Raw genomic sequence first — 23,465 nt, 5'->3', positions numbered from 1 at the left:
TGTTTGAAATTTGTCTGTTGAGATTCAATGACGCGTAACATGAACGTGTAGACTGTAATCGGTGTCTCTTTTTCAACTATTTTGTAGTTACGTGAAATTAGTTTGACTTTAGTTAGTGGGCAAAACATGGTTAAAATAAATGTTCATGAAACTCAACATCCTAAATAATTAACAACAATAACAGTTTCACACATAAATTGACTAGTTTTTACTGAAAAAGCTACAAGTTTACACCTACGTGTAGATGCCTTTTTACAGGTTGTAGGAACGTGTAGAAAACTTATCAACACCAAAACTGATGACGTAATACGCAAGAAATTTAGGGAATTCCCCTACTAGACGTACCCGTACACGTACACGTATGGAATCTCAACCTCTCTATTTTGACAGTGCGACCGTTGGGGAGAGGGCATTGTTCACATCATTTTAAGATCAGCCTCTTCAAACCGCACGAGACATTTCGAACGTCTAGACTGTGACGTCACATGACGTCGTATTGTTAGCTGCATTTCCATAAACAAAGTTTGAAAAGAGCAAAAATTTAAACAAAGAATGAGTAATCTACTACATGTATGCAATATCCATTAAATTAAAGCGAGTTTATTTTTTGTGAAAGTTTAGTTGTTGTTACCGAGCGAACGAAGCTAGGAGCGAGAACAACAAGCGATGTATTGTGGGTCCAGAATTACTGCGGAAAAAATTCTATTGAATGAATTTGCAGTAGTCCGAATTTTCTCTTCGCCCAGGCGTTGTCGTTAGAGCTCGCAGTGACGAGCAGCGCTTCGCGCCGCTCGCTGTGCTCGTTATTAAGGTGTATATTAAGATATTACCAGGTATCCAGAAAGATTTTTAATGGATTAAGATAGAAAAAAGGTTTTTTTTTTTTTAATCTTCAAAATAACATTTATCTTTGTGCATGCTATATTCCACCTTCCAATTCAACTTACTTTAAAAGGGTACATTATGATGTTAATTAAATAATTGAGAAAGATGTTAATAACAAAGGCGGATCCAGCGCCGGCGCGCCGGGCGTACCCCCCCCCCCGTTTGAATTTTTTATTTGAAATTTTGTTTGTATCATCCTAAAATCAAGAGAAAAAAAAACTTGTTGACACTTTGAAATTCATGGAGAACAACAGCACCATGTCATATTACAGCTTGATTGACAACCATAGAGAACTAACAAAAATGTTCTCCGAATAAACCTTTTCGTGCTAACTTTCGCGCATGCGTATAACTACTTCCGCGAGGAAAGCGTCTTTGACAACATCATGGATTCGCGCGACAATTTAAAGAAGATAAACAAATCAACGCTACAGAAAATGTACAAAGACATTGGTTTTGACTTTAAAGGAAAAAAGAAAGAAGAGTTGGTGGATTTTCTGTTTACAAGCGGTGTTCCAGCCCAGCATATTACCCCAGTAGTTGACCAACAGTGTAATCTTACGGGCATGTTACCCAAATTAGATGATCAGGTGCAAGTTTGTAATAGTATCCTGCCCCCATTTAATAAAACCAGCTATACCACTGTACCATATTATCAGCTTCCCAGTCCAAGTTTTGCATCCATTTACAATTTTATGGTTACTAGAGCCCGTGCATCATGTGCCGACAGATGTGTCCAAAACTTCAAAGGAATGGACAGAGCTGTCCGACACTTTGAAGCTGGAGATGTGCAGGATATACAAATCTCACAGGTACACAATAGTAATTTCCTGTAATATTAGATAATGCTTCCATATTTTTTTTTTTTGATAATCAATTTTTAACAGTAGCAAACAATCAAACATGACTTTTTCTTTTAATCATCTGTAAAACCATTTCTCAGATATTTTAGATATAGAATTCTTCCCGAATTTTATATACATAACTTAAATCAAGATATTTACAGATAAATGGTGAAATTGTGTACATAAAGGCTTCATGTCTTGCATCGATGAAGGACAAATACACTGTGTACTTGTGCCTAACTGTAAACAGCAAAGAAACTTCTGTGCAATATGCTTATTGTCAGTGTCCCATAGGGTATGAAATTTTCAACAAACCTCAAACTTTTTGTCCTTTTAATGTTTTATATCTGTGAATTTAAGATGTTAAAGTCAATATGAATTTAACTGGTACCATCTGTTCACCTTAGTGCATCAACACTACTTTAAACAGATCATTATCTGCAAAAGATATATAATTATGATTCTGCCTAATCATCACACATACATTAAGTACTTGGTTACTTGAATGTGGAAATTGATTTATAAGAGTCATCTCTTTTGCCATATATAGGTTAGTTCAGTCTTGCAGCCACATTGGAGGATTGTTGTTTGCATTAAATGGTAAGCATCGCTTAAAGTGTCCTAGTAGTGACGAGAGTTGTACTTCACAACTATGCCAATGGGTTGTTCTCAGAAACCTTAATCAAAGTCCCAAGCTTATAAGTGAACTGTCCTTTGCCAGACCTCAGCTGGAATCCGAACCAGAAAGGGTAACCTCAATCGACTTTGATCCGTGGCATCCTTAAGATAGATGCCTGGATATGAAATATACTCTGAACCAACTTAAAGAGCTCAAAAAAGTCTTTCCCAACACTGGTATATATATATATATATATATATATATATATATATATATATATATATATATATATATATATATATATATATATATATATATATATATATATATATATATATATATATATATATATATATATATATATATATATATATATATATATATATATATATATATATATATATATATATATATATATATATATATATATATATATATATCTTTACTTGGCAATATTTACCATATTTTTTTAACAATCATAATGTAAAATTTTGCACCTTATGGAACTTCACATTTTTATTTTATTAATTATCATTAGTGCATTCATGAAATTTTGATTGTATTTTTATTATGTACATTAATTTAGCCAATTACTCTATGTTTACAAAAAAGGAAAAATTAAAAGAAATGAAATTTCACATTTGACATTATAAAGTTCATTATTTTTTAGGATTAACATACCTCTGGATTATACCAGATGATGTCCCAGATGTAGCTGAGGAAGTTACAATAAGTACTGAAGTTGATCCTCGTACGCTAGAAATGGAAAAACTAGTGTTCAAAAAGGGAAATTATATTTACTTATTTACTAGTTCACATATTTTCACATAATTTTTCCCTGTCAAATATTTAAAGGTTGTGAAGTAACCTAGACATATATTATAGAAACCCTTAGAGCACTTAATACCTATTTAAGACTAATATAGTTACTTTATATATAAATTGCAACAACTTATATTTTTGTCAATGTTTTCAGTACCTCCCCTCACCATAGAAAATGACTTGGTGCAGTTCATAGAGTTCTCAACTAGAGGTCAAAGACTTTGTCCAATGTGGATTGATTTACACAAAGGCAGAATAACAAGTTCCATCTTTGGACAAGTTCTTAGGGCTGGAAGTAGTACAAATAGTTTGATAAATGATATTATTGAAGGATCAAGTCTCCACAAGTGAGTTATTCATTATAATTCTGAAACACCCATTTCTCCTTAATTTCTCAAGACGTTCTTGGAAAATGAACTGCTATCGTTGTAAAAAAGTCATTACAGCATTTCATTATTATGTGAATTAATGTTGTGGAACACACCTAATAATAATTGTAATTGAGTAAGTGATTAATGCTGTGAATAAAATCCCTTTGTTGTCTTTTTTCTTTTCTTTTTTTTTTTTCTTTTTTTCTTTTTTTGTATTTTTCAGTGAAAAATTTTCACATAAACTTTAATTTTATATGCAAATACATGTACGTATTCTTACAGATACAGTTCATAACCTCCTGCTGTGAAGTGGGGCCAGGATCATGAAAATGAAGCAAAACAACAATATATTGGAGGTTCATAAGACAAACTGTGAACAATCAGTGAGGTTCATAAGAGGTGAAATCAATGATGACTTACTGGAATCTATGGTGGAGAGATTTTGGACTTGGATGATATTGGTGTTACTCAAATAAACTCATTTACATATGGAGGTAAATTCATATATGTGTTGGAGACATTTAATGACACTACTGGCCTGAAAAATTACTGATAGTGGCACTTTTTACTGATAATTTCTGATATTTACTGATATTATACTGTTGGTACTGAGAATGTCTGATATTTGCTGATATTTTTACTGTTGTAAAATTAGTATACAGTTGGGATATGTCATTCTTAAAACCTGCATAATATCACATTTCTGTGACAGTCTAGTGTATATCAAGCAGAAAGATTTACAAAAAACTAAAAATTACCACTGTGCGCTTAAAAAAAATGTTACAAATATAGTTCGAATTTCCTCTACAATACATTATTAGAAAATATACCTTATCCTTGACCCAAGCGCCTATGATATACATGTGTATATTATAGGGTTATTAGACTTATATTGGTGAATATTGGCACGAGTTCGCTTGCGAGTGCATTTGTACAGCCAACAAGCCAACAAGTGCCAATATTCAGCCAACAAGTGCCAATATTCACCAATATAAGTTCAATAACTCCTTTATTATATAGCTAAAACATCTCCCATTGATTTATTTTAATTATTTCAATTAAATAATTCAAATTATTAAGAATATTTTACTATCAGTATTTAATGTAACGTCTGTCCTGTAAGTGATTCCAATGACCCTACCAAGCGTTGTAATTTGCTTATTGGGGTTTTACTGAGGCTAATACATACTAAATTATTAATAAATAATTTCCATTTTGTGTGAAAATAAACACAACTTACCTAGCCGCCGCTACCTCTCTGACCAGACGACATTTCTGTTTACAACGGGGCGTTCGATATTGAACGCTCGTATTCGGAATATTTCGGGTATACTCATTTACGTAATACAAACTCAGCGTTCAATAAAACGCCAAGATAGTATACGCTAAAATTCTCTTGACTTTTAGTAGTTTTTCATTATAGACTATTTATTAGCTATAATATATATATATATAGAGAGAGAGAGAGTAAGCTTCCTTGGCACCCTGTCCAATGCCAGTCAGCTTACTGAGTTCCATTCCGTGTAACTTCAATGAATTAATTTTCATCAGAACTACTCATCTGTCAATTACATAAGTGGGGGGGGGGGGGGTATCCTCCACCAGTCCCTTGTGTTTATTCGATACTTTTCATATTGTACTTCAGATCTTTGTAAATCATAACCAAGTTCCATTTTTCGTTTCAAATATTTCATTTAATAAAGATTTCAATGAAATATATACAATAAAACAGTCATGTTCATCTATGAGTTTATGTCCTATAGACAACGCCCATCTCTAAGTATAATAATTAACAGCGATTCTCTGTAACCACTTAAACTTCTTTGCCACGCATGGTCACCGATTTTTATGAAACTTTGCCCATTATTACAACTTGACACAAGAAACATATATCAAATAAAATTTCGTTGCTATGTGTCTTGGTTGCCATGGTAACAGCCAGAAAAGTTGAAAAAATTGAGATTTTCAGCTACTTTAAATCTTTATTAAGTCTTAATAAAGACTAAGAAAAACAAACAAACCATTCTCCCAAAAACATGACACCTTGTTGCAACTTATGCTATAAAGAAACTATTTAGAATTAATCTCTAAGTAAGTGGTAACCATGGGTACATTTGGAATACATTTTAGATGCTGAAAAATGCTGAAAAACGCTCTCTAGTCACAAATGATAGATGTTACATGATCAAACTGAATCAACAACATAAGAAAAACAATGAAAAATATTTGATCTCATGTAATTAGGTATTGGCAATATTATTCTAAAAATAGCTTTCATGGTTGCCATGGTAACACAGTGTCACCATGCAAAATCTGTTGCTATGATTGGGTTAATGCTACTATCGTGAGGAAAAACAATAAAATTCATGACTGGCACATATGCATCCTTAGGACCTTGCAACACCGACAACATAAGAAAAATTGAGATTAATTTTTACTTTGCAGTGTAACCATGGAAACAACGTACTAGTTGTTTAAAGTGATATTTTTTTGCTGCTTTGGGTATTTACTAACCTTTTAATCAAGAAAAATATTATTTGGATCACCTTGAATAGTACTTATCTCGTAGAACTAAAGTTGAATATCATATATTGATAAAGGTTATTGAAAAATACAACACTGTTGCTATGGTTACCAAGAAGAGAAAATGTTCGATTTTGTTAATTGTTTGTCAATATTAGACCCTATGTGCTAGCTTATTGCATCCAGTTAGAGATTGGGTGATAGTCAAAATTGAAAGTCAGGTTAGTTGTTCACATATATCAATCATTAAAGTTTTGGGAATCTACATACAACGGTACATATCCAAGGAAACAAAGTATTTTTCAGATTTTTATGCATGTTTTTTCGCCTTATTTCCATAGCAACGCACTATTTAAAGAATTGAAATTGAATTTTTTGAAATGTGAAAATTAGGGCACACTAATGCCTCTAAAAATTGATCATCAGTTATATAGAAATATGCTTTTTAAAAAGGTAGAATAAGATTAAAACACTAAGAGAGTAAATTTAAAATCCCTTCGTGGTATTAAAACCATGGCAACCATTGCCAACCTATAAGAAATATCAAATTTTGTCCTTGGTATATGTTACAAGGATCTCTTCTCTATTGATTGCTTGCATTTCAACCTATAATTGTTTTTATTCTTAAGTGTATGACTTTATAAAATTAAATGAACAAAAGTATTACTTTTGAATACTTTGTTTCCATAGTAACGTATGTTATAGATGATTTACCAAACATGTTTATTATGCATTTAAGACACCAGGCCTTCAACTTTCAGAAACAGTCATTGCCACTTGTTTGCTTTGCTGCAAACGTTAACTGTGGGACTCTGAATATGTTGAAAAATGCCATTTTTCAAACTTTAGGAAATGTTGCTATGGTAACCATGACACGTAGCAACCAATTTTTGCCTGATTTGAGTTTACGGTATCAAAGACTTTTATCATAGAGAGTTTGGAGAAATTCTGAGACTATGCGTGCCACAGCTCCTATATAAAAGTTCAAGTCATTACAGAGAATGACTCTTAAAAGTTATAATGAATTTGACATCTCTGGCCTAATAGCGAGCGCAGCGAGATCTTACGACAACGCCTGGGCGAAGAGAAAATTTGGACTTACACATTGATCCAAACGAATTTTTTCCCGCAGTAACTTCTGGACCCACAATGCATCGCTTGCTTAAGCTACGCTCTCGCGAGAATAACAACAAAAGTTTAACAAAAAATAAATAAACTCGCCTTGATTTAATGGATATATGGCAGATAAATAGTAAATACAATAATGTTCAGGCTTCGGTTTTGTAATGCAACTTAAATTCGACGTCATGTGACGTCAGATTCTAGAGGCACCAAATGTCACGTGCAGTTTGACGATCGAGCCCGATCAAACCTAAAACTGGATAAGTATCTGCGCTCGCCCTAACGGTCGCACCGTCAACGTATCAAAATAAAGTGGATTGCGGTGTCCGTGCGGAGGAGAAATTATAATCTACTTTGTACTTAAGTTTACATTGTTTTATAATACCTAAGTCGCTATCAAATTGTACTGAATATTACTGTCAGCGATGTTGATGACGTGATATGATAATGAAACTGACGTTAGCTCCTCATATATATAACCTTCTAAAATGGTCACGTGATCAAAATAAACCAATGAATAAATTGTCCTTTCTGGAGCCCATCAGAACACAGAAAATAATATTGCGAAAAATGTCCTTTCCACATGTAAAGTAAAAGCAATAAATTCTAATTGATATGCATAATAAGGCCATCCTTAAAAAATTGTTTGTTTGGAATTGCCGCCTGGGAGGTTTCAGACCCAGGAGGGAGGGAAATTATTTTTTTTATTCAAAATTGAATTTAAATTAAAAATTTATGATAAAAATCTCAATAAACAGTGAACACATTATTTTCCTTATTTTATATGCCTTTTGTAAAGGGTATCTCCCACCAACAAGAAACCCAGTTTTGCTTAGATCCGACACTTACTTTAAGTGATTGGGTGGCACATGTGATAATAGGCCAAGAATTGATTGAATAAAAAAAAATCTTCTTATTTTTGGTCAATAATTTTTTTCCAGGAGGGGTCATTTCAATGAGGCGGGAGGCAATTCGTAACAAACAATAATTTTATTTTAGCCTAAGATAAACTCAACAATCAATCTGTAATAAAACGGACACACACAATCCACGGCGTTATGATACAGAACAATAATACATACACATCAGTCTTACGCTACACATTCCAAAGCATTTCATCAAATAAAACATTATTAAATCACAATTCTGCAATAAAGTAACATTCAAGTATCAATTATATGTACCTGATTACACATACAGTGTTATTTTGATCTTAACAGTTGTAAAACGATAATGTTTATGTCACGTGACTATATTCTTAGTAAGAAAGATGGCAGGCGCCCAATTTACAACACGTGTGATAATGCAAAAATAAGTAAGTAAATTACAGTCGTAATATGGTAGATAATGATGAAAAACTGACATATAACATTTTAGTATCACTGTCCCTTACTGTCTGTTCAACAATATCTCACTAGACCGTCTAGTAAAACAATAACAACATTTGTTTACATAACAACGTCGAAGTGCAATGTGTATTGCATCCATAATCTAAGTAAACGAAAAGATAGTTAATGGACATAAACAATAAATAATTCTTAATAAAATTTACAAATGGATGCTACTTTACATCACTGTAATAAAATCCACGAGCCTGTGAATAATAGGTAATATTCTAAAGTCCATCCCCTACATTTTACATGGTGACAAAAAATTTTAATATGCATGAATGTAAGAAATAATTTTTTTGTGATGTTTATTGGTGTACAAATCACACATATTTTTCATAAAGTGTTAGCGTGCTTCATTAAATATGACTAAGTGACGTCTGTGTCATTTGCACACAAATAACTCACAAAACTAAAAAATAATCTGCGACTCACAAGCTTTCAATATCATAAAATAATTAAGTGTTGTTGTTTTTTTAAACAGCCATGAAATTAATTGAATGGAGATTTTCGTGTTTAGTCACGCGCAGAAATATAAATGTAGAAACTCACACTAGGGTGACGTCACAATGAGAAATCCGAGATGGTAATGAAAATAAAACGATATGGGGCAGAGAAAAATTAAAATCTCAAGTGATTTTTGTTGGCTTTTACTCGTAAAATGTAAATATAAGAAATGTTTTAGCTTTGTGAATGTTAATGGTGAAGAAATGTTTTAGCTTTGTGAATGTTAATGGTGTAGAAATGTTTTAGCTTTGTGAATGTTAATGGTGTAGAAATCACACGGACTTGTCATAAAGACATATTTTTTCATGAAACGTTAGCACTCTTCATGAAACATGCCTGTACACGTAACAAGTCTGTATGATTTACACACCAATTTAACTAACAAAGTTTAAAAAAAATCGTTAAATAGTATTCAAAAAGTATCTTCTGCGTTCTTATGAAATGACCAGTCGATTTCAATAACTGCATATTCATGTAACTCCACAAGAGAAAATTATGTAGTAGAGTCCTGAAAATACTAACAGTGTTTTCGAATAAATAAAAACAGGTGACAGTTAAACATTGCTGTCATTGATGCATAAAAATAACACTAAATTTAACTTTTTTTTTTCAATTACCCTGTATATGGATACAGTTATAGATGTTTTGCAATTTAGTACAGTTGGTTTTCAAAGCAAACTTCGAAACCGTTTTCCTGCAACACACGAAAAGCATCATTAATTTTAAAGCAAAAGCTTTTTTTCTCCATGGAGGGCGCTCCTTCGACATCCCGGTCCGGTAAACCCCCTCCCCATAACATTCCTATAACTTTGATAGTATCAAGATCAGAACTGTTTTCATTCATGAAAACCAAAGACCCACTGTCACCCTCCTCAGAAAATGGGCAATTAATACTGGAAACTAAAAACATTTCTGCCCTGCCCCCAGTTGTCTTTTTATGATACTCAGGCGATACGATGACACCTTTTCGCAGTCCTGTAGATGCTCCAATTTTATAGACAAAAACTTTTCCAACAATGCTTTCTAAGTCCTCTTTGTAAATACAAACTTTCGATTCGCGATAATCATGGTTTAACAAAGAAAGTTTACATTTGTCTCTCATATCGTCTTCAACTTGAACTAAAGCCAAGTCAGTAAAAATGGATATTTCTTCCGTTCCTTGTAGATCAGTTGAAAAGACACATTTTCCAATTTTCATTTGCGCCAAGTTCTCAAGAGCTGCATAGATATACTTATCTTTTTTGCATACATGACCACACGTTAAAGCATAAATATTTGCCTCTTTATCGTTCCCGGGCCCCTCCCCAGTAGTTGCTTTTGGTTCTCGTTTGTACAGTGTGCTCTCACCGGACTTTTCCTTAACAAAGCCTCCCAGGGTTCCATAACCTTCGCCAACTATTCTATCCCCTTGTCGCAGGTGAGGATGTAATTGTACTTCGCCCACAATGACATTCAGCTGGTATCTGATGAAAAAGTCAGAATACATTCTTTTTAGATTTTCTTCAAGATATTTTTCTTTTCCTTTGTGCTTTACAAACACCCAAAATTCTTCACCTTTCCAAATGAAAAATTCCCCGACCTCGCGCTTTCTGTAAATAAGATATATGAGGATGATAAGAATACTTTTTTAACATTTGTTTTTATATATAAAAAAATCCTCAAAATTGCAAGTATTAACAAAGAAAAATGCAGTACTCGTTGATGATAAATTATATGCTTACTTTGGATTCTGAAATACTAGTATGGATGTACCTGTGCAGATAGTCAGTAAGGGCTTCGGGGATTTTTTTCATGCTCTTGCTTGTCGCACTGCTCACTGCTTTTTCGTCGGAGGAAGATGGGTGCTTAACTGTATTCAGCAGTATGTCTAGTTCCATGCAAAATGTACCAGGTAGGCATTTAGCATCCATTTGTGGAATTTTTAATTTGAATTTGATAAGGAAATTCCAAATAGGCATCTCTAGTAGTTCTGTTAGGGCTTCATGGACGCCTTTGAGCTCATCCTGGATTATAACAGCTTTTGTTGCGGAGAAATTGAGAAGGCATTGCTCAAGCATCCTTTTCGCTTCGTTGAATTGTGTTTCATCCATAAAAAGAATCTAGAATTAATCTCAAGATGTCAAAATAAATTTCTATCTGCATTTGGCAAAAGTTGTATAAACTAGGGATGGAAAGGATTAACCGGTTACCCAACTGATCGTTTGGAAAGACCGTAACAGGTTACAATTTTCGTAACCGGTTAATCGATGATTTTTAAAATGAATGTACTTTTAAGATAACATTTTTCATTAAAATGAAAAAAAAATTTAGGAAGCATGTTTACATCTGAAATGCTGTAATCGACCAATTGATTAATTCGCAAGACACGCCGCCGTCAAAACAAGTCCCCGTTTACTGTTAAAATTATATCCATAAAAAACTATCTAATGTAAAAAAAAAAAAAAAAAAAAAAAAAAATCCGCGTTAAAAACAAGTAATTTTCTACTCAGGAATTTTATACACTGTAATTGTTCTCAAATCACTGTTAATCTTTATGAATTATTCCGCGAAATGACACCACCACCATCGACATCTTGGCGATATTTTAAGAGAGCGCGGGACGATAAAATTACAACTAAGACTACACAGACCTACGACCAAACAATAATTATATATCTTTCCTTTTTGATTTACATACAATGATCAGATAACATAGTCGTGGGAGAATAGGTACAATGTATGTAGCAGGCCATTCTTCATTGATGGCGTAATATTAGCGCAATTTCAAATAGTCTTCAATTGTGCGCGATTCTCGAAAACTATGTGCGGTCAGAGCAATTTTGTTTTTTTGTTTTTTTTTGGGGGGGGGGGGGGTTAAGTGGCAAAGTCTTCTGTCTTAAACAGTGACCGATGAAAACATGTTTTTTTTTTTTTTTGTAAAAATTACATTAAATCTACATGTAAAGTGGAGAATTAAGCGCGAAGGCAATGAAAATGTCGGTGAAAATATGGTTGGCCTCTGATAGATAATAAGCGTTCACGTTGATATCTTTATCTACTTTGATTAAAAAGTGAAGAATTCTGATTATCATAGTTTAGCATTTATTACAAATAATTCATAAGAAAATAACAAACAACTGTTGTCTTCGACTAACCGGTTACTCGGTTCGAAAAAAATACGATTAACAGAATCTGATTACTCGGGTCGCAAAAAATTACGATTAACCGCTTACAAAATATTATCCTTTTGCCATACCTAGTATAAACTGAATATTTTTTGTAAAAAGTAAAACGATTACCCCATTCTTTATTTTCAGGTGCTCTTCACTCTTGACACAGATGACTGGACAACAAGGCCACAATTCTGGATTATTTTGAGCTGCAATAGTTTAATAAAAATTTCATTTTGTTTATATATACGAGGCTTGTCCGGTAGAATAGTGAATAACGCGCTTTTAATTGGAACAAAAACAATAATGCATGCACTAAGTATATCTGAATTTTTTTGATAAAATTTCAACACAGATAACAGGCCCGTAGGAAGCAATTTCAGTTGGGGGGGGGGGGGCACAGCCGTACATTTTCAGTTGGGGGGGGGGCACTATCGACTATCAAAAATTCCTTGACAAGCAAAAAAAAAAAAAGGTCATCAGACGTTTTTATTAAGGGGGCACAAGCATATAGTAGCTATGCTTTCTATAGTAATCTATTTATCGGCAAAATTATTGGGGTGATCACGCCCCCCCCCCCCCCCGGTTCCTACGGCCATGGATAAGGATTTTATTGTACTTAAATATGTACAGGTCCGGTATGGTTCTACGGCGCACGACCGAAATAAAAAAAAAAGTCAGGGTTTCGTCAAGGAAAACGCGGTATAATTTCGAAATAAAAGTACCTAAATAGATCAGGTTTGGATACAAATAATCATATTTCAGTTCACTATCTACTATGTCGTCATTTTGATAATTTCAGGGCATTGGTCTAATTTTCGGCGGGTTCCAGAGCATTTTAAACGGGATGTGGTAAACACAACATACGAAAAATGGCAACGTTTGATGACGTTACGCTGCACCGGAGAACATTATTAAGTTTTATGCTGATTAAAATAGAACGCTTCTACAGACTTTAAATGATAAAAGAAGAGTACTGAGTATATGTAACTATATAGTATACCTAGAACAAGAACTTTAGGTCTAAAGAAAAACTATCCTAGTAACTGGTTACTCGATCGGAAAATAAGCGAGTTATTGTCCAACTTGACAACACAAGTATGGGGCTGTGGAACTTTTTTTAAATTGAGATGCAACATCCATGCGCCGTAGGCGATACAATAAAGAAAACTTTGCATATTTGAACATAAAACACTATGAAATTTGCCATATATATATATATATATATATATATATATATATATATATATTATTTATGGTAATTAGCGGTTTACGTATGTTGCCATGTGTTCTATAAATATCACTATTTTTAGCTCAGGAATTTACATAATACCAATATAGACTGGAATATGCATAGTTTTGCATTTCCCTGTTTGTAAACAGCACGATTCAGTCTGATAACCTTTTCGACGAAAATTACACATGATTCCACAGGAAATAACATTAGGACACGTTGAAACGTTCCTTAGGACATCTACTATCACTTTATCCAGGTAACGAGAATTTTTTTACAGGCTGCTCTTTATTTACCAACTTGGCGCGGGTGCGATGGTTACCTTCATTGTTCGAATGTGCTAAGATGGGAATTGTGATGGGGCGTTATACAAGTTAGCCAATATTTGTGTTACCATTTGCTCAGCATATTGCCTATCTTGTTAAGGTGGCGATGTAACGCCCCATAACATATTTGGTCACATGTAATGATATTGTATTTTCTAGTCCTTTCAATGTACTATTCCAAATTTTTCAGTTACACACAAATATTTCCATGCTGTACATAATTTATTCAGCAAATGCATAATATTCTATGCAACCTTTATTTTTAGTAGGACTTTAGCCTAGTTGCATGCTTTTTTAATTGGGTATATTATGTACTTTTATGCAACAGGCTATTATGTGTATTACTATTTTATTGTCAATATTGTTATTGTTCAATATATACGCAATTTACGTGCAAGCTTACCTTGCGTTTTAGGCACTGACGCTGACAGCAAACGATTACTATAAATAACCTTAATACTAATATTTCTAATCGTCTTTTTAAGGAAACAGGGATTCCTCTCGGAATCTGAGATACAGGCGGCTCGATCCATCAAGTCTCTTGTCAAGTCAGAGGCATACATGAGATGTGGAAACATCTCTATAGGACACTCTATCATTCCCCCGTTTTTTAACATGTCTTTCTCTATGATAAAAAATGTGTCCTTATAAAAGTTAACTCAAAACATTTAAATTAATTATAATCATTGAGTAAAAAAGATTTTGATCTTATCAGACAGATAATAATAATAAGATATTGATAAAATCCATGAAACATACTCGCTACTGAATAGAGTGTCTCCTTACGAGATAAACCATTTTTGCGGCAGTGATCAGTGTCAGCATCCTTCGACTGTCCAGTTCTTCTTTTCAACTTGAAACGTACCTTTGCTACTTTAGGCATCTTTATGTCGAAATTACTGATAAAAAATTTTTACAAAAAAATTTAAAGTTGATAAACGAATTTTTATACAGTTAAAACACTGGGTTTTATAAACATGATTAAGAAATGAAACTCATATCATTTAGGAAGATATTTTAGTAGTATTCACTGTTCATAAAACTAGACCTAAACTAGAGATACTGTGAACAACGACAAAAGAAAATGATACCCCGCTCCTAAAAGAGTACAATGGGAAAGTGAATTCTTGATGGTATGCAAATAAGATTTTGTGAAAGTTCGAATGAATTTTATTCAAGGGTTTAGGAGGAGTTGCGTTAACAAAATGGGTATCCCCATTATCGAATATACAATGTAAGTTCATGTTTTGCTATGGTAAACACCAAATTTCTGTCTGATCAAAACGTAAAATAAGAGGTGCACAGTAGCACTATGTAATAACGATTCTGCAAATATCACATTAAAATTTATTCAGTAACATATGAGTTACGGATAAGAGATTGGTATCATAAAAAAAAAAATTGGCAAAATCCATGTATTCTCGTGAGATAAAAAAGGAGGTCACAATGGCTTGTTGTAATAAATATGCTGTGAAAGTCTCACAAAATCTTATTCAGTGGTATTAAGAAGTCGCAGATATGAGATGGGTACAAGTGTAACAGACGGTCGACGGACACCCCTATTACTATATATCATAAATTTTTCAGGTGATGGTATTATAAACTACTGTTAACAATATTATTGATCTTTTATACTATGCAGGGCTGTTAAAAAACAATTTAATGAGTCGCAATACTCATTAATTATTATAGTAATTTACTGAGTCGCAAATGTAATGCCGGTTTTCCTACCGAGAATCATATATACCATAAAACACAGACTCTTGTATAAAACCTTGGATTAACTATTTTCTTTATACCTAAAATGTATGAACTATAACAATTGATTATATGATTTTCAAGAGTTCATTAAACAAAAGGCTGAGCTTTATCTTTGGAATTCTATTGTTATATAACAAATCTCTACAAAATGCAAATGTAATTACATTAATCTTTCAAAAAATCAAATAAAGTATTTTTAACACGTATATTGATATCAAAATTTTCAGATTAATATTCCTTAGAATAAAGATGTATTCAAGCAAATACGAGAGTCTGAAACAGTTTTTATGATTAACGTAATGATATATAAAATGCGGCAGGCTATCGACAAAGAAATTGAGGATACAAAGATATCGACTTCTCTATCTTATTTCTATGCTGCATTATACCATAATTACTTACACATGGAGTTCTTCTCCCAGCAAGAGCATGTTCTATGAATGAAGAATTTATAAAACGAGGCAGGCTATTAACAAAGAAGTTTATATTACAAGGATATCAATAACCTTGTTTAAAGTAAAAATTTCTCAAAATCCATGGTTGACACAATGACATTTCTTACAAATACAAACTGTCGTCAGGTCGAATATTGACTGATGTCTTTCATACAAATTGTATATGGATTTTTCTGTTTAACTGATCACGACAAGGGGTACACGGCGGGTGGGACTTGTCTACAGGGGATGCTTACAAGTGAAATAACAGGTACCCGGTAATAAAATCTTTGGGTAATGAAATATGATTAAATAAAGAAGTTACGTGACACAGAACTGGGTAGACGTCTCTTTCCGTGCTCCTGTGTTTTTTGACATTTGAACATTTGATGCCGTTTTCGGATTTTTTTCTTCACGGTATGTTAGGATTGTTCCTGGTGATTGTATAGTATGTGTATATATTGAAAATTTTTTATGGATTATGTCTAATGAGAATGATATGTTGCTTATCGAGCTGTGTAATTTTTTAATCAATATTTTTAAATTAAGAAATGGAGAGTAATATAATACTAAAAAGAACCAAATAAATGCATAAGAGTAATAATATTAATACTTTAGTACAAATATACATATTACAAATTCTTTGTACGTATACTAATTATATATGTTTTTTAAGCATTTATTATAGGTTATCTCTATCTGCTATAATCATCATCTTCTTCTTTTAATAGTTGCTTTTAATGTTGCTGTTATCAATTTTGAATTTCTTCTTCTGTGTGTTATTCTTTACTTGTATGCCCTGAGGGGCCCCACATTGGTATCAATAAATCTTATCTTATTGACCTTTTGATATTTCAACTTTAAAAAATCCATATACTTTTGTTTATTTAGTATTGATACCGGTGAGCGATATTCACTGGTACTCACCTTAATTCTTTTTTCTGTGCACCTGCGTCATGGCTTATCAAGCTGATCAGGTGATCAAGCCGTTAAACCTTTTTTTTAACTCACCTGAGCTGAAAGCTAAAGTGAGATTTTCTGATCACCCGTTGATAGTGTAGATTCAAGTTTGTTCAAATCATGACCCCCGGGGGTCGGGTGGGGCCACAATGGGCGATCAAAGTTTTACATAGGAATATATAGGAAAAATCTTTAAAAATCTTCTTCTCAAGAACAGCAAAGCCATGATTGGTCATATTTATATGGAAGCATCCTCAGATAGTGTAGATTCAAGTTTGTTCAAATCATGACCCCCGGGGGTCGGGTGGGGCCACAATGGGCGATCAAAGTTTTACATAGGAATATATAGGAAAAATCTTTAAAAATCTTCTTCTCAAGAACAGCAAAGCCATGATTGGTCATAATCATATGGTAGCATCCTCAGATAGTGTAGATTCAAGTTTGTTCAAATCATGACCCCCGGGGGATCGGGTGGGGCCACAATGGGCGATCAAAGTTTTACATAGGAATATATAGGAAAAATCTTTAAAAATCTTCTTCTCAAGAACAGCAAAGCCATGATTGGTCATATTTACATGGAAGCATCCTCAGATAGTGTAGATTCAAGTTTGTTCAAATCATGACCCCCGGGGGTCGGGTGGGGCCACAATGGGCGATCAAAGTTTTACATAGGAATATATAGGAAAAATCTTTAAAAATCTTCTTCTCAAGAACAGCAAAGCCATGATTGGACATATTTATATGGAAGCATCCTCAGATAGTGTAGATTCAAGTTTGTTCAAATCATGACCCCCGGGGGATCGGGTGGGGCCACAATGGGCGATCAAAGTTTTACATAGGAATGTATAGGAAAAATCTTTAAAAATCTTCTTCTCAAGAACAGCAAAGCCATGATTGGTCATATTTACATGGAAGCATCCTCAGATAGTGTAGATTCAAGTTTGTTCAAATCATGACCCCCGGGGGTCGGGTGGGGCCACAATGGGCGATCAAAGTTTTACATAGGAATATATAGGAAAAATCTTTAAAAATCTTCTTCTCAAGAACAGCAAAGCCATGATTGGACATATTTATATGGAAGCATCCTCAGATAGTGTAGATTCAAATTTGTTCAACTCATGACCCCCGGGGGTCGGGTGGGGCCACAATTGGCGATCAAAGTTTTACATAGGAATATATAGGAAAAAATCTTTAAAAATCTTCTTCTCAAGAACAGCAAAGCCATGATTGGTCATATTTATATGGAAGCATCCTCAGATAATGTAGATTCAAATTTGTTCAATTCATAACCCCTGGGGGTCGGGTGGGGCCACAATGGGCGATCAAAGTTTTACAGAGGAATATATAGGAAAAATCTTTAAAAATCTTCTTCTTAAGAACAGCAAAGCCATGATTGGACATATTTATATGGAAGCATCCTCAGATAGTGTAGATTCAAATTTGTTCAACTCATGACCCCCGGGGGTCGGGTGGGGCCACAATGGGCGATCAAAGTTTTACATAGGAATATAAAGGAAAAATCTTTAAAAATCTTCTTCTCAAGAACAGCAAAGCCATGATTGGTCATATTTAAATGGAAGCATCCTCAGATAATGTAGATTCAAATTTGTTCAATTCATAACCCCCCCCCCCCCCCCCGAACCACTTTTATATTTAAACTTTTCAACCTTTCAAGACTGAACTGATTTCTGCTTTTTCGTAGCCATAGTGCCCAGGTGAGCGATGTGGCCCCTGGGCCTCTTGTTTAGATGATCAATCTAATTCTGGAAACATTTTTCATACTTCTCAATAGGGACAACCATCATATACTGATAAATTGTAGGGCATTTCGTGATTTGTATCTTTTTCCAGACAGGTGGAATTTAAGTATGGGGAACAGAGAGAAGTCGCATGGAGCTAAATCTGGAGAAAACGGGGAGTGGGGGGAGGTAGGACAGTTACTTTTTCCGCCTCTAAATACTCGGTCACAATGCGTGCTTTGTGCGTAGGCACATTGTCGTGCAAAAGTCAGAGATACTTATACCAGTTTTGGGGCGACGATTTTCGTAATATTTTTTTTTTTTTTTTTTTTTTTTTTTTTTTAAACATTTTTATAGAAGTTACCTGGCCTGTGCCTGCTTTGCCCTTTGGCACTGGAATTTGCATGACAGGGCCTTTATTTTCAAAGAAAATAACATATAAACCTTCTTCAAGGTTCGTAATCTATGATTTCCAGATTCTGTTTTGAACTCATACGTTTTGGCTCAAAATAGTATTCCCAGTTCTCATCACCAGTAGCTAAATTATCAAATGTCTTTTGGGTATATTTTGGATATAATTTTAGTAATTTCTTTGCATTTTCTACACCCACTCTCTTTTGTTCATCACTAAACAAATGAGGTATCCACCTAGCGTTTATCTTTTTAAGCTTTAGATTTTTTTTCAAAATACATGTATTATGAACACGTGCTAACGACAAGTTTGTCATCCGAGCCAATTGCCTCACGGTATATCTTGCGTCTTTTTGTAAGATTTGATGGATTTTTACGATTTTATTATTGGTTGTAACTGTTGCAGGGCGACCTTGGCTAGCAGCATCTTTGAAGCGTTCGTTACCTGTTTTAAATTTAGCAACCCACCTACAAACAGACCTATTTGACATTTGACCATTCCCATAGATATCACAGACAACCGGATGAATATCTACGGGTTCAATGCCAAGTAAGGACATACCTTTTATGTAGGTCCTAATTTCAAGTTCATTGTTTGCTCTTTTCCAGTCATTTTAAACATAGTGTAATGAATACATTTAGATATATCGACGACGTATTGTCAATTAACAATGGTTATTTCCATTCTTATGTCGATACAATATATCCCGGTGAGCTCGAGATAAAAGATACTACAGAGTCTGACACATCTGTTTCAAATTTGGATATTTTACTTGAAAAAGACGTTAATGGTAATCTAACAACCAAGCTTTATGATAAACGTGATGACTTTAACTTTTCAATCGTCAACTTCCCTTACTTATGCAGCAATATACCTTCATCACCTGCATACGGCATTTATATCTCTCAGTTGATTCGATACGCAAGAGCATGCTCTATGTATGTTCAATTTCTAAAACGAGGTAAATAATTTACAAACAAGTTGATGAAATAAGAATATCAGCAGCCTCGTTTAAAGTCATCATTTCGTAAGTTCTATGGTCGATACAATGACCTTGTCAGCAAATATAATTTATCATTGAGTCAAATGCTGACTGACGTTTTTCATACTAATTGTTAGGCCATTATTTACACACTGAATTGTCGACGAATTATTCCGTTGTTTCCCGATCATGACAAGGAGCACACGGCGGGTGTGACGGTCGGCGGGAGATGCTCACTCCTCCATGGCACCTGATCCCACCTCTGATGTTTTGGAGGTCCGTGTTTGCTCTACTCCTATTTTGTATTGTTTAATGGACTTCTGGGCTTGAATAATGTTCGTTATCTCCATATATTTCGCTAGCAATGTGCAGTGTAGCTAAGTCAATGAAATTGTGAACATGGAATTTCTTCCCCTACGGTTCATTGATCATTCTACGTGTAAGGGTGGTTTCAGTAAGATATTTACACGATTTGCACGCAAAGAGGATGAACTGACATTATTTTTGGAACACGCCTCGTATAATACTGTAAATGCAGTAGTTTTGGCTTCAAAATATTTGGCGAATTTGATTTCCTTAAGAAAGGATTCTTCTCAAGTTTATCATATCTAAAAATTAATGAAATTTTCACAAAAGACAATATCACTAAGTGATGCTATCAATTAGATTCAATTTAACTGTTTTATTAAATCGGCAAGGTCAGGTCAAGGTCATTATCTTTAACTTGACATTAAGAATCAAAACTTCTTGATGCCAATCATGTGATGCTTATTTCAATTTTGAAAGACTTAATTTTTTTCTTTTTATATAAAAAGATGATCCCACAGAGGGTCTACCAGATTAGACTATCAAACCGAGATATAGCGCATTGTTGATAATTTCAGATAACCAAAATTAAAAAGATATTTCCATTTGTTTCATTAGTTTACTTTATATAAAGATAGGACTTTTCTGTAAATTACACTTTAGATTAATTGCGTTTCAAAGATTTAAATTTGAAATTGAAAATTTAAAATTTAAAAGAAAACCGACATATTTACTGACTCCACAGAATAATAAAGATTTGAATAGTAAAGTTTAAAGTCAATTCAACTACACAAATATGAGGTTACCCGAGTTAAGAATCGTTCACAATTTTATTTTGAACGTACATACATGTAACATATATCATGTGTATCTACACTCAATTTCGTAATATCATTTTTTAAGAGCAGATACGCCATAAATAGCTTTCAATAAATAGATAATGGGTAACCCGAATTTCCTCTATTTTTCTTGAATTTTTAGGGAATCCATGCGACTTATTTTCATATGCTTTGTATATTTCAAATTTCACTAATTTTACATATGGTAAAGTAGTCATATAAATAATAGTACAAAATGATACCAAAGCAAAAAGATTTCACCGTTTAATAAGAGACAAAAACATTTTTAAGTGAATTTTTACTTGTATCTACTCTAAGAATTCTTATCTGTCACAGGCTGTAAGATTGCCATTTCTTTAGAAAATCCTATTTATTTAATAATAATTTTAAACTTTAGTCCATAATTATTTATTTCAGTTGCTTAAAAACTACTTTAAGTCTTTGATTATTAAAAAATTCCTATTAAATTCATTGATCTGTGGTAATTTTGAGAAGCAGAAAAGGAGATATTTTCATATGCCTCTATTTCGCCAAAAATATAGTCCCTAGCTACTAGATTTCAAAGTCAGGTTACCATTTCATATTGTAAAATCCTAAAATGGAACGAAAAATGTTATCTCTATAATCAATAACATCAAATTATAAAAGACATTTAAGCAAATATACTTTGAGTATTTCATTAAGTCTGAAACCAGACAATATTCCCTCCATAAAGGAATTGAAATATTGGCACTTTTTATTTTGACGGATTTTCCTTTTTTTTAAATACACTTTATGATATCTTTGTATAATTTTATAGAAATATGGGTACTTTTTTTGCATTTTTCTTTATCCCCCAAATAAACGAACTCTTGTAGCGCGCCAGAATTACCCTACCTATGGTATAAGAAAAAAAGAATATCTCCAATTGTTATAAAATAAATTCCTACCTCTCATATTTATTTCAAAAGACTTCAGGGGAAAAATGAAAACTTCTCTTCTTCTATTCCAGATGTAATGTAGGACATTTAGAAAGCAATACAACAAAGAAAAGTATATTTCCATTATTAAAACATTCCACAGATTTGAAACTGGTATTTTATATCCTAAATTTGTTGGTGAGTGGAAACAATCTTCTCAATTTCTAAACGTATGCTTATGACACCAGTCTTTTAAAATGCTGTATAATATTCCCTATGTATTCAGTTATTGGACAAGTTGTCAATCAATATCTGATGTTACATGTTTGAATAAACATCATAATAGTCTATCTATCCCTCATTTAAAAACATATTGACAATATTATCTGAAATATTAATGCTGTTGGGAACTAGTCATTTTTTAAAGGTTTTCTTTGGTACATCAATGCAGAACACCATTTATTTCAAACTTGAATAAAGACTTTTCTATAGATCTTTCCACCAATTTATGTGTCGATGCACATTGATTTACTTTTGATGAGTCATGGGGCATAAAAGCTATTTTTACATGCTTATATCACAAAGAAAACAGCACATGTTAACCGTTTCAAAAATCAGTACATTTAACAAGTTTGAAATAGCAACAGTCAACAGAAGAAATTTTAAGGATAACCGATCCTCAGCTAGAAACGATAACTCTTAAAACTATTATTTAATTTAAGAAGTCTCAAAATGAAGCTTGAAATTCTCTCAATAATTTTCATTTTATGCCCCTCAATATGATTCAAGGCTCTTTGGAGACTAAGAAATGCTATTGAAAAAGTTGACATGTGTACCCTACAAAAGTACACGATAAATTCTTATTAAATTAAAATCGAATTTCATTAAATCTTGTATAAGATAACAATGCTTTTCAGCATAATATGAAATTAGAAGTGATCTGTAACTTCTTGGAATGATAATACAAACTTTTTATACTATGTTTTATATTACAATTGAAGTAATACTTAAATACTGTATATTTAGTGCGCAAAACATGCAATTTTCTCCATATGCCTGGAGACCTATAGTTTTGATTCCAAAAATATATTTGTTGATAAATTTTGAATTAGAAAATCCATAGCTGGTACTTTTATCATTTCCTGAAGACCGGTCACACTCAACATGAACCTTTTGTATTAATCAGGTAGATTGAGTAATCCGAAGTCAAAATTGGTATAAATCAATGATCTAACCACGTTACTCAAAATACGACCGACCAAAGGATGCTTATGTGAACTAGGTCATTATAATGACAATAGAAATTGGGAAACTTTAAATGTGGCTGTTAAAAGACCTGTAA

General features: G+C 33.2%; 2 protein-coding genes across 2 annotated transcripts in view; both read right to left on the bottom strand.

Moving 5' to 3' along the window:
* LOC133192309 (docking protein 1-like) overlaps positions 1 to 1,717 on the bottom strand; it is a 93,149-nt gene extending 91,432 nt beyond the window's left edge. The window contains exon 1 of the mRNA XM_061328325.1: positions 1,708 to 1,717. The gene's annotated coding sequence lies outside the window, so the exon portion shown is untranslated. The remainder of the gene's footprint in view (positions 1 to 1,707) is intronic.
* Positions 1 to 23,465, bottom strand: part of LOC133192307 (U5 small nuclear ribonucleoprotein 200 kDa helicase-like) — a 131,327-nt gene that overhangs the window by 16,530 nt on the left and 91,332 nt on the right. The gene's annotated exons all lie outside the window — the stretch shown is intronic.

The sequence above is a fragment of the Saccostrea echinata genome, unplaced genomic scaffold (assembly GCF_033153115.1).
Source record: "Saccostrea echinata isolate AGI-Se365-2 ecotype Australia unplaced genomic scaffold, CSIRO_AGI_Sech_v1 ptg000025l, whole genome shotgun sequence".
NCBI classification, from domain to species: domain Eukaryota; kingdom Metazoa; phylum Mollusca; class Bivalvia; order Ostreida; family Ostreidae; genus Saccostrea; species Saccostrea echinata.
The sequence above is the reverse complement of the archived record's forward strand: the minus strand, read 5'-3'. Positions and strand labels throughout refer to the sequence as shown.